This window comes from Pavona decussata, unplaced genomic scaffold, assembly GCF_977016875.1.
Source record: "Pavona decussata unplaced genomic scaffold, jaPavDecu1.1 SCAFFOLD_431, whole genome shotgun sequence".
NCBI classification, from domain to species: Eukaryota; Metazoa; Cnidaria; class Anthozoa; order Scleractinia; family Agariciidae; genus Pavona; species Pavona decussata.
The window spans coordinates 368,751-380,901 of NW_028145788.1; positions in this window are offsets into that span (position 1 = coordinate 368,751).

A 12,151-nucleotide genomic window follows, 5' to 3' on the forward strand; every position below is an offset into this window, starting at 1 on the left:
CAGGGGCACCCAACGACAATTTTCTCTCAAATCCTTTAAAACGTAATTTTAAGCTATCTGGAGTGCCTTTAAAGCTCTGTAGGTTCATTTCAGAACGCGCTATCATATTTTTATCTATTCGGTCAATTTAGGGGAACTTGAGTCTTTTCGAAATTATTAGGGCAAACCAAATTTTTATCAATCCGAAAACACTTAGCCTTAAATTTACCATATCACGAACGTTCGAGGTGAAAATTCCCTTTAAAAAATTGTAAGGGATTAAGGGCCTTCCGAACAGATAATTTACCGAAACGATCGGTTGGGTGCCCCTGGATTTCAACAGTAATAATGTCTCTTGGTCAATATTGTCAATTTTCGGGATGCCAAATATCTCTGGGTTGTATTCCCAGTCAACGGGACTTCGCTTTCTATGTTCGGATGCTGTTCGGATGCTGTTTTCTTTCGATGTTCAGATTTCTTTCTGTTTTCCTTTTTTTTTCTTGAAACTGATGATACCTCAAGTGATTCTTAGGAGGAGTCAACCGAGTATGAAGGCGGTTCCTCAGGCGACGATTATGTGGAGCGCAGCTTCCAAGTTTTATTTATTGATGATGCAGACATTTCCAGAAGTAGTGTAAAGGTAAAGAGGGATGTAGAGAGGATCGGAGGTTGGGGAGGAGGGGGGGGGGGGGGGGTTGGAAAGTAATCTCCCCTCTAGACGGGGTTGGACAAGAAGTTATTTTAACTTAAATTCAGGGGGGTGCAACTTTATTTTAAGGCCTACTTTGCTAATTTTAGAACCCCCCTCCAAATAATTATTGCAAAGTCCCTTATACAGCGAGTGAGACAATTCTTGTGAAAGAAACTTGACTACTATTACTCCAGGTGGCGCTGTCTACATTTTTCAGGGAACGGAGCCGACATGAGCAAAAAGGTAACAACTCTTTTATAAAACCTGTGATGTCCGTGGTTACCAGCATTAAAAACACCAGCAGGCCTGTAGGTCGCAAAACAATCCCACACTTATGCGTCGATAAGTTTGGAGCTAACAATAAACTGCTGCAGGACAGTTGAACGCACTTTATTCTCTCAGAGGCCACGTGTGTCAGTTTAGTTTAAGCTCAAAACCCGCAATGACATTAAGTATTAAATCATTACACACCGCACGACAGCTCAACACACTGGACTCTCCTACAAGGGATTCAATCTGATTCAAGTTTATTTCAGTGTACAGTATAGTGCGTGTGTGTTTTACGGCGTCTGCTGTAATGATGTGGCCAATATATTAAGGCGACACATTTTTCAATTTCCGCCCGTGAGAGATATAGCAGATTGTGTGTCAAGTAGTCGCCTACGGGAGGTTAAAGACAATTGAAAATTTTAAACAATCTTATCTAAAAGTGGTCGCTTACGAGAGGTGGTGACTTGAAAACGTTTGGTATTTTGGAAAAAGTGATCGCTAATGAGAGGTGGTCGCAAAGGGAGGTTCGACTGTACTTCCGTTAACGTTAATTCGATTCATGCTCACAAGTTATTTGAGAAAAGACGTAAAATACATAAAAGTATTCACAAGATGAAAGTAGTGTTTGAATCGTACTTGCTTTATTTTGTGACGAAAAATTTACAAAGCTACAACCTTATTCAAAAACTGTCGAAAACTTTTCGACAGAAAATATCTCATGGAGAAGGTTGAAAAAACCATTTCCGAGCCGCTAGATTTCAAAATTTTCTGGAGGGGGATGGCTCCAGATCCCCGTACAAACTCGCCACCCCGGCGCTCGTTATCGAGCCCCCCTCCCTCCCCCTCCCCAGTTGACAACGGGGGTCGTCGTCCCTGTCAATTCTGACATACAGTCGAACCTCCCGTAAGCGACCACATATCCTTGATATTATGGGAGGTGGTCGCTTACCAGAGGTCACACCAGAGGGGGTCTAAACATCGGGTAATATCAGATATGGTAATTACGTAGGCATAACCCTTTTGCCAGTGCTTATCGAAACCCATAGTAATAACTTTTATTAGCTACAAGTACATTAAGACTGGTCCAAAAGTAATTATTCTAGGCAAAAAAATCTTAGGGTCGATGGTGCTTATTGTTTGTATCATGTCTCACAAATTACAGCGATTGAGACAATAATGGTAAAAGAAACTTGACTCTTTTATTACTCCAGGTAGCGCTGTCAATTTTTTCAGGGAACGGAACATAAGCAAAAAGATAAGAAAGATAAAAGATAAGAGTTTTTTTTCCCACAATGGATGCAATTCTGATTAAAGTTTATTTCAGTTTGAAGTAGTATACGCTATATCAGGAAACACTTCTGGTAGCTCCGACTGTGAGATTTACGGCGTCTGCTGTAATGATGTGGCCAATATGTTACAGCAACCCTTTTTTCAATTTCAATTTGAGAAATACAGCTGATTGTGTGTCAAATGGTCGCCTACGGGAGGTTAAAAACAATTGAAAATTTTAAACAATCATCTCTAAAAGTTGTCGCTTACGAGAGGTGGTCGCCTACGAGAGGTTCAATCTATAGAGATTTGACTTGAAAACTTTTGGTAATTCTAATAAGATTTAATTAAGAAATACAGTTAACTATAAAAATGAGCGAAAAAACGGAACGACGTTTCGGTGTCATCCTGGCACCATTATCAAGTAAAGAATGCAACAGAAAAGATAATTTATACATAAAGTAAAGGTGTGACATAGAATAAATTAAATTAAGACTAAAAGTAACTGTCCGGTGTTCACTCAGAAGGTGTCATAAAATAAGGGTTTTGTCCGTTAGACAAATAGTTTTGCGCGAATGGAGTCTGACTGGGTGTTTAGACTCGGTTTCTTTTTTCGGATCCAAAGCATTTCGAATATTAAACAATCAAGCTTTCCCAGACATTTCTTTAGGATGGTAAATTTGCTTGTCAGGTCGCCAATTGCGTCAACTTGGTGATTATTCTTTAGATGTTTCCCGATGGCCGAGAACCGATGTTCATCAATGCGTTGGTGAAGGTGACGGCTAGTATAGCCGACGTAATCTGTATCACACAGATCACATACAAAGTGATACACAACACACTGTTGATTGATCAAGGGTGGCTTAGGCTCCTGCACTTTAAGGTCGTCACCAAGTTTACGGCTACTGAAAACTGGCTGAAGAATGTGGTCAATTTTGTTGCTTAACTCAGAAAAATGTTTCTTTACTATGTCAGCTGACCTCTGGTCTTTGAATGGTAAGACTACATCGACTCAACTACATCGAGTGTAAGGCCCCCAAACCACCAAAAGCACTACAGCGAGCTATTGAACAACTTAAACGAAGAGATGACATCGTAATCACGAGACCTGATAAAGGGACAGAAACATCTTTCTGTCTTAAGCAACAAAATTGACCACATTCTTCAGCCAGTTTTCAGTAGCCGTAAACTTGGTGTCGATCTTAAAGTGCAGGAGCCTAAGCCACCCTTGATCAATTAACAGTGTGTTGTGTATCACTTTGTATGTGATCTGTGTGATGCAGATTACGTCGGCTATACCAGCCGTCACCTTCACCAACGCATTGATGAACATCGGTTCTCGGCCATCGGGAAACATCTAAAGAATAATCACCAAGTTGACGCAATTGGCGACCTGACAAGCAAATTTACCATCCTGAAGAAATGTCTAGGAAAGCTTGATTGTTTAATATTCGAAATGCTTTGGATCCGAAAGAAGAAACCGAGTCTAATTAAACACCCAGTCAGACTCCATTCGCGCAAAACTATTTGTCTAACGGACAAAACCCTCATTTTATGACACCTTCTGAGTGAACACCGGACAGTTACTTTTAGTCTTAATTTAATTTATTCTATGTCACACCTTTACTTTATGTATAAATTATCTTTTCTGTTGCATTCTTTACTTGATAATGGTGCCAGGATGACACTGAAACGTCGTTCCGTTTTGTCGCTCATTTTTATAGTTAACTGTAAAATTTTTGGTATTTTGGAAAAGTGGTCGCTTATGAGAGGTGGTCGCTTACGAGAGGTGGTCGCAAAGGGAGGTTCGACTGTATTGGTTACCGGATACCTTCGCGGGTGTCCTTCACGAAAAAACATATTTGTGCGCTGTCTTAAATGCAACAACCATAAACTATATATTAGTACAAAGCTAATGAAATGTACTATCCGGTAAAAATTATTTCGCTTTGATTTTTTCCAGCCGTAAGGACAGTGCGTCCCAAAAGCCCAAAACGACTAATGTCTCTTTGAGCGAATTTATTGGGTATGGAATTCGACCGCAGAATCAAAACTACTGCATCGTATCAATCACAAGGCATTAATCTTGAAAACTGTGTGGGGCTTTTTCAATATTCCTATTGGTTGCTTCGCAATTTTTGTGGTTTCAGCTTTGTAGAAGCTGAAACCTACATTGTCATCGTGTAGTGTAAGTAAGTAAGTAAGTCCATTTTCCGTAAAGGTTCGGAATGCTGAAGGTTCACGACGACAGGTTGGCGAGTCTCAGTCGGCTTTATTCGTACGGAAGATCCTTGTATTCAATTCAAAATGGCTGCCGCATCTCTCATGCGTGGATTTTCAAGGTGACCGTTTGTGGTTCTTGGAAGGAAAACTGTCACAAAATTCATATTATTCATGTTTTCGTTGTTTTCATTTCATGCCTGCATTTTCATGTTTCGTGTTTGCATGTACAAATTTAGTCGTTTCTTTTTCATTATCTAAATTCGTTAGGTTTATTTCTAATTATTTGTAGTCTTAATTCGTCGTATTTTTATCAGTCAAAAAATGTCACTTGTATATTAGTAGTTATTGTCTTAGGAAATTGTGCGTAGTATTGTAAGTTTCAATGTAATCTAACTAACTATTATTATTCCCGTTACCGTGTATTATGTATCTTATTGTGTAATCAGCATTTATTGTACATCTTGTAGTTAGCGTTTTCTGGAATCTTCTTTGTAATGTCGTAATTGTGTACAGTATTTAAATAGAGGTCAGGGTTGTTGTTGTGTAGTTGGTTGTTATTCTTGGAAGGAGAAAAAGGAATGAGAAGTAAGAAGAAGCAAATAAGTTTGTATTGCAAGGTCGAAGGCGAAATTGTTCAAGTCACTGTCAAGAGCCATTGGCAGCAGCCAGCCGTGTTTTTCTCTGACATAAATCCTTTTGTCGGCGGCGGCGAGTGAACAGGATTTCAAGGCGTGTGCATAGAAATTAAAACTGAGTGCGGAGGAGTCAAACAAGACGGGAACAAAGAAGAGAAAAGGCGCCAGAAGAGAAGAAGGAGAGGGTTGTGTGAACGGTTGTTGGTGCGGTTTGTTTATGCGAGTGGTTGAAGTAGCAGTTTGTTTGTGCCTGGAGAAGACTTCAAGGACAAGGAAGGACTGAACTGAACTGAAATAAGTAATTTAGTTTAAGATAATTAATTAGGTTCAGAAAGTTTTTTTTTACGTTACCGTTTATTGTGTTTACTAAGCGTTTATGTATACTAAATTTATTGAATTTGTTGTTTTACTTAATCTTTTAGTGTGTTGTGGGTTTGCGGGAAGGGTTCTGTACAGTCCCTTTTTAAATCGTGCCTCCGAAGGGAGAGATCCACGTCACATTTTTGGTGTCAGGAGTGAGATACTTCTCCCTTGGTCTCTTTCTCCGTACATTACTCAGACGCAAAGACGCAACACATTAATATTAAGAATTAGTATGGCTGAGAAAAGCTCTGATTACAAATCATGGTCTTCAGATGAGCTTAGGGCCGAAGCCAGGAAAAGATTTGTTCTTTTTACCTCTAAAGATGGGGTTAAGACTCTAGCAAGCAAGTTTAGGACGCACGATAAACTAATGTCCGAGAAAGAACCTATTACGGAAGAAAAAGGCGGACTCTGTTGAAACCTTGGACGAAGAGAAAGCAAGTAATCTAACGTTTGACCAGCGGTTACAGCTGTTACAATTGGAAAGACAGATTAGGATGGAAGAAAGGGAGGCTGAAAGGGAGAAACGCGAATATGAAAGGCAGATCGAAAGAGAGAGACGAGAATACGAGAGTCAGAAAGTACGGGAGGAGGAAGAAAGGTTAGTAAGAGAGGAGGAACAACTTAGAAAACTTAGGAATGAGAAGGAAGTGTTTGCTGTTAGAGAAGCTGGAAGACAAGAATGCTCCGTTAGAAAACCTAAGTTTATTAAAATGAGGGAGATGAGAGAGGGCGAGGACATTGATGACCATTTCCGAATTTTTGAAATGACTGCCAAGGCTCAGGGACTACCCGAAGACGAGTGGGTTGGTAACTTAGTTCCCAAACTTACTGAGAAGGCCAAGTCAATTTACCTGGAGATTCCAGATCCCGCGGCACAAAATTACGAAGAGAGTAAATCAATTATTATTAAGGGTTACCAGTGAACAGCGGATCATTACAGATATAAGTTTAGAACTTCAGAGAAGAAACCAGATAAGGACTTTGTCCAGTGGGGTTACAGGACACGAAGATATTTAAATCTATGGATGGCAGTGGCTGAGGCTACGGGTAATGTAGAAAAAAATATTAGAACAGTTCATGTTCGAACGACTTCTTGACCCAGTGGGTCCAGAACTTAGGGCGTGGCTAAAGGAGCAAAAGCCTAAAACAGCAGAAGAACTCGGAAATCTTGCAAATTTACACGTTCAGTCCCGGAAAGGTCCCCTCGTGGAAGGCAGGTATGTTTGCTTTAATAAGAATAAGGGGGTTAGTGTTCAAAAACAGTCACAAATCAAGAAGGAGCCTCCTACAAGGGAACAAGTTTCAGGAGAGCAAACGAAGCCCGTCTTTATTCCTAGTAGGAGGAATACTAAGCCGCCAGTCACGTGCTATAAATGTGGGAAGCCAGGTCATATGTCTTTTAATTGTGGTAAAGGCATTAACAAGCCGGCACAAGGGTACTTACTGTGTATGGCTCCCTTAGAACCACACAATTAGAATTTCCATCATGTAATGTTCAAGGAAAAATTGAAGGTAAATCAGAAGAAATGATTGTTGATTCGGGTTGCACAAGAACCCTGGTACATGAGAAGTTTGTCAAAAACGGTTCTTTAACTGGGGAGGAAATGTCAGTCTTGACAGCAACCGGTGAGCGGCTTATTGTACCCCTAGCCAAAGTTGAAATTGAAAGTGGACAGGGAAAGCATGTTGAGTTGGTTGGGGTGCTAAATAAATTACCCGTAGATTGTCTGCTTGGTAGATCATCTTTTGGATCATCTCTCTAAAGAAAACGTCCTTAAGCAATAGGAACGAAATGTTTCGCGCCATGATTCTAAGACTAATGAAGCTTTTGTTTTGACTCGTGGACAGAAAGCTTTAGTGGATGCCCAGCGCAGAGCGGATGCATTAATTGATCACGAGAATTCGTTAGCAGTTGAAACTCTTTCCAAGAAAGAACCCAGGTAAGACGAATTGAAGCAGGGTGACTTATCGACGCTATTTGGAGATGGGAAACCAGAAGAAACCAGTGATGAGAGCCTAGCTTGTAACACGGAAGTAGCCTCGACAAGGAACGAACCTCCCGTTAACATTCTTGACAGAAATAAGTCCCAGTTAGCTGCTGACCAGCATGCGGATGTAACACTTGACAGGGTACGCCGTGGGGCGTCTAAAAAGGCACTAGAGGAATCTGATGGCTATTTTTTCCAAGACGGGATCTTGATGCATAAAAGATTCAACGAAGCCGAACATAATGGAACTAGGTATGTTGATCGTGTTGTTGTCCCCGAATTTTATAGAAATGAAGTTTTAAGGGTTGCTCACACGATCCCTTTATCTGGTCACATGGGTATTGCAAAAACCTTGGACCGTATTGCCGCACATTTTTCTTGGCCGGGTCTATCCTCTGATGTTCGAAAATTCTGTGCTACTTGCCCACAGTGTCAGCTGGTAGCAAGAAAGTTGAGGTCGCATAGGGTACCCTTAAGACCAGTGGAAGTCGTGACAGAGCCATTCAAGAAAATCGCCATCGATATCGTGGGTGAACTTCCTAGGTCTACCTCTGGTTATAAGTATATCCTTACCATTATGGACTATGCCACACGATATCCAGAAGCCATACCTTTGCGTACAACAAGTTTGAAAGCAATTGCGGATGCATTGATTCAGTATTTCTCTAAAGTAGGCATTCCGGACGAAATAGTCTCTGACCAAGGATCCAATTTCATCACCAAGTTGATGGCTCAACTCTACGAGCAATTAGGAATTACTAAGATTAAAACGTCAATTTACCACCCTCAAGCAAATGGTCTAGTCGAGCGCTTTAACGGCACATTGAAAACAATGCTTAAGGAGTTTTTAGGGGAGCATGTGCAAGCTTGGGACAGGTGTCTTCCCTACTTACTCTTTGCTTATAGAGTAGTGCCTTGCGAGTCCACGGGTTACTTCCCATTTGAACTTCTTTACGGGCGAACTCTGAGGGGTCCACTTGCTATTGTAAAGGAGAATTGGGTAGAAAAGAAGCCAACGGAGGGCAATATCGTAAGTCATGTCCTTGAAATTCGAAGAAGACTTGCTACAATGCAAGAGATCGTTAAGGAAAAGTTGAAGCGAGCATCAAGTAAACAAAAACGCGTGTATGACTCCCAAAGCTCACATAGAAGACTGTAAGTTGGTGATAAAGCACTAGTCTTGCTACCCTCACCAGGCAACAAACTAGAAATGCGTTGGCAGGGACCCTATACAGTGACCAAAGTTTTTAAAGACGGATTGAATTATGAGTTAGACACCGGGAAGGTACGAAAACAACATTGCACCTACCATATTAAGTTGTTGAGTAAATGGCAGAGCAGAGATGAAATAGCCGCCTTCGTGTTGCCGGAATCACCAGAGATGTCATTACCTCATGAAAATCATGTACCGCCCCTGGACAATGAGGAAACATGGGAAAATGTATTAATCTCAGACGAGTTAACTAAGTTGCAGAAAGAAGAAGTTAGGGTTTTGCTAAACGAATTTTCTGATGTTTTCTCAGGAAAACCAAATTTAACACATGTAGCTACTCATAGGATCGACACTGGTGAGGCACTGCCCATCCGTTCTTCCCCTTATAAGATTCCACAAAAGCTCGAGGAGGAAGTAAATAAAGAGATCGAAAAAATGTTGCATTTGCCCATCGATGAGCCCGTGGGCATCCCCTGTCGTTATTGTCCCCAAGCCAGATAGAACTATTAGGTTTTGTGTTGACTACAGGAAGGTCAATAAAGTTACCAAGATGGATGCCTATCCAATTCCGTCTATGGAGAGGATGATTGATAAAGTTGCCTCTGCTAAATACATAAGTACATTAGACCTTACAAAAGGGTACTGGCAGATCTCCTTAGAAACGTCCACAATTGAAAAGTCGGCCTTTATAACAACAAAGGGCTTGTAAGAATTCCTGGTTATGCCGTTTGGCATGAAAACGGCGCCAGCAACCTTTTAAAGGATGATGTCCAAAATTGTTTGAAGAGGGCTAGAATTTGCAGACGCATACATTGATGATGTAGAAGTTGATACGCCCACTTCTTTTCCTCAGCATGTTTCTGAATTGGACAGGTCTTGCAACAATTGCGTGCCTGCAAACTAAATGCTCGACCTTGTAAATGTAAAATTGCAATGTCCACAGTAGACTTCGTTGGGCATCGAGTCGGTGGGAATCGCATTGAGCCAAGAACAGCACTCGTTCAAACCATCAAGGAGTATCCTAGACCAGAAACGAAATAACAGATCAGATCATTTCTAGGTTTGGTTGGGTATTACCAAAGGTTTATTCCTAACTTTTCCAGTAGAGCCGCTGTACTTACAGATTTGACTAGGGGTAAGAGTCCAACGAAGATTAAGTGGAGAGATGCTCATGAATTTGCTTTCCAAGACTTGAAACAAGCCATGCAAAATCCACCCGTTTTGAGACCACCTCATTGGGAACACGAATTCATTTTGCAAGTCGATGCATCGAATAGAGGTCTTGGAGCAATTTTAAGTCAGCAAGATAAAGAAGGGCTAGAACATCCCATAGCATACGCCAGTAGAAAACTTCAGCCTAGAAAGGAAAAACTATCAACTACAGAGAAGGAGTGCTTAAGCATAGTATGGGCCGTGGAACTCTTTAGATATTACCTTTTTGGTAGAAAGTTTAGGCTCCAGACAGACCACAATCCTCTAGTATGGCTCAACCAAGTACGCGACAAAAACAGGAAGCTCGGCTTCGCTGGAGTGTCACACTGCAGGAATACGATATGGACGTAGAGTGGCAAGAAAAAAAAAAGTGGCAAGAAAAATTCTATTGTAGATGCACTCAGTAGGGCTTGAACTTGCTAGAGCTCGCACAACCCCACCCTATCCCCATCATTTTTTTTGTCCATTTCTATTTTTGTGTGCTCACCCCAAAAATAGAGTTCTTCAGGGGGGAGGTGTCACGAAATTCATATTATTCATGTTTTCGTTGTTTTCATTTCATGTTTGCATTTTCATGTTTCGTGTTTGCATGTAGAAATTTAGTCGTTTCTTTTTCATTATCTAAATTCGTTAGGTTTACTTTAAATTTTTTGTTGTCTTAATTCGTCGTATTTTTATCAGTCAAAAAATGTCACTAGTATATTAGTAGTTATTGTCTTAGGAAATTGTGCGTAGTATTGTAGATTTCAATGTAATCTAACTAACTATTATTATTCCTGTTACCGTGTATTTTTTATCTTATTGTGTAATCAGCATTTATTGTACATCTTGTAGTTAGCGTTTCTGGAATCTTCTTTGTAATGTCGTAATTGTGCGCAGTATTTAAATAGAGGTCAAGGTTGTTGTTGTGTAGTTGGTTGTTATTCTTAGAAGGAGAAAAAGGAATGAGAAGTAAGAAGAAGCAAAAAAGTTTGTATTGCAAGGTCGAAGGCGAAATTGTTCAAGTCACTGTCAAGAGCCATTGGCAGCAGCCACCCGTGTTTTTCCCTGACATAAACCCTTTTGTCGGCGGCGGCGAGTGAGCAGGATTTCAAGGCGTGTGCATAGAAATTAAAACTGAGTACAGAGGAGTCAAACAAGACGGTAACAAAGAAGAGAAAAGGCGCCAGAAAAGAAGAAGGAGAGGTTTGTGTGAACGGTTGTTGGTGCGGTTTGTTTATGCGAGTGGTTGAAGTAGCAGTTTGTTTGTGCCTGGAGAAGACTTCAAGGACAAGGAAGGACTGAACTGAACTGAAATAAGTAATTTAGTTTAAGAAAATTAATTAGGTTAAGAAAGTTTTTTTTTACGTTACCGTTTATTGTGTTTACTAAGCATTTATGTATACTAAATTTATTAAATTTGTTGTTTTACTTAATCGTTTGGTGTGTTGTGGGTTTGCGGGAAGGGTTTTGTACAGTCCACTTTTAAATCGTGCCTCACAAGGGAGAGATCCACGTCACAAAAACACAGGTTTTCAATACCGTAAATCAAAAGAACAACCTCTAAGGAACACTCGGATGCTTAAAAAGAGGAAATCAGTGAGTTCATAGTGAAGAAATTTCCGTTCGAGATTGATTCAAGGCGGAACATGCTCGATCGCAAACAAGATCTGCAAATCATCACATGAGCTGTAGTCGTTCTCGAAAATTTTTGTGTGCCCCTGAAAATCCCAAAATACTACAGGTTTGAATGTGAATTTTACCGTGCTTTTTGTTAAAATGATCGATTTGTCATATTTCAAATAGTTTTGGTAAAATTTTCGAAAAACGTACTTAGTTTAATGTCTTTAATAGAGTCGAGAAATTGTGCTTTAAATAGTGACTCCCTCTGCGCTTGGATCACGTAGATTCATTCGAGGCGAAAATTGAACGTATTTGCTTTTCAAGGATTAACACAGGTCTGTCTGAATAAATGTGTCAATTAAGAAAGCTTATTGTCTGTTTATCTGTGTGTCTTGATCCTAACAGAATTTCTTCACCATGCATACGATCTTATGTAAACCATGGGAGAGCCAAACCATATCTAAATTACTGTCCCCTGTGTATTTTAAAAAGTGTAAGGAAACCGAAATCCTCCAGCGCATACCAAATTCGCCCATATGACAACACGATCAAATTACGCTGCACAATTTTGGCACTGACTAGAGCATAGGGCTGACTTGTCCCCAGTCGTCTCTCTTGTTGGGAAACGGAGAGCGCAAAGAGTGATGGGAGGGAAGAAAGCGAAGCGCAAGGGGTGATGGGAAGGAGGAAAGGGAAAGAAAGA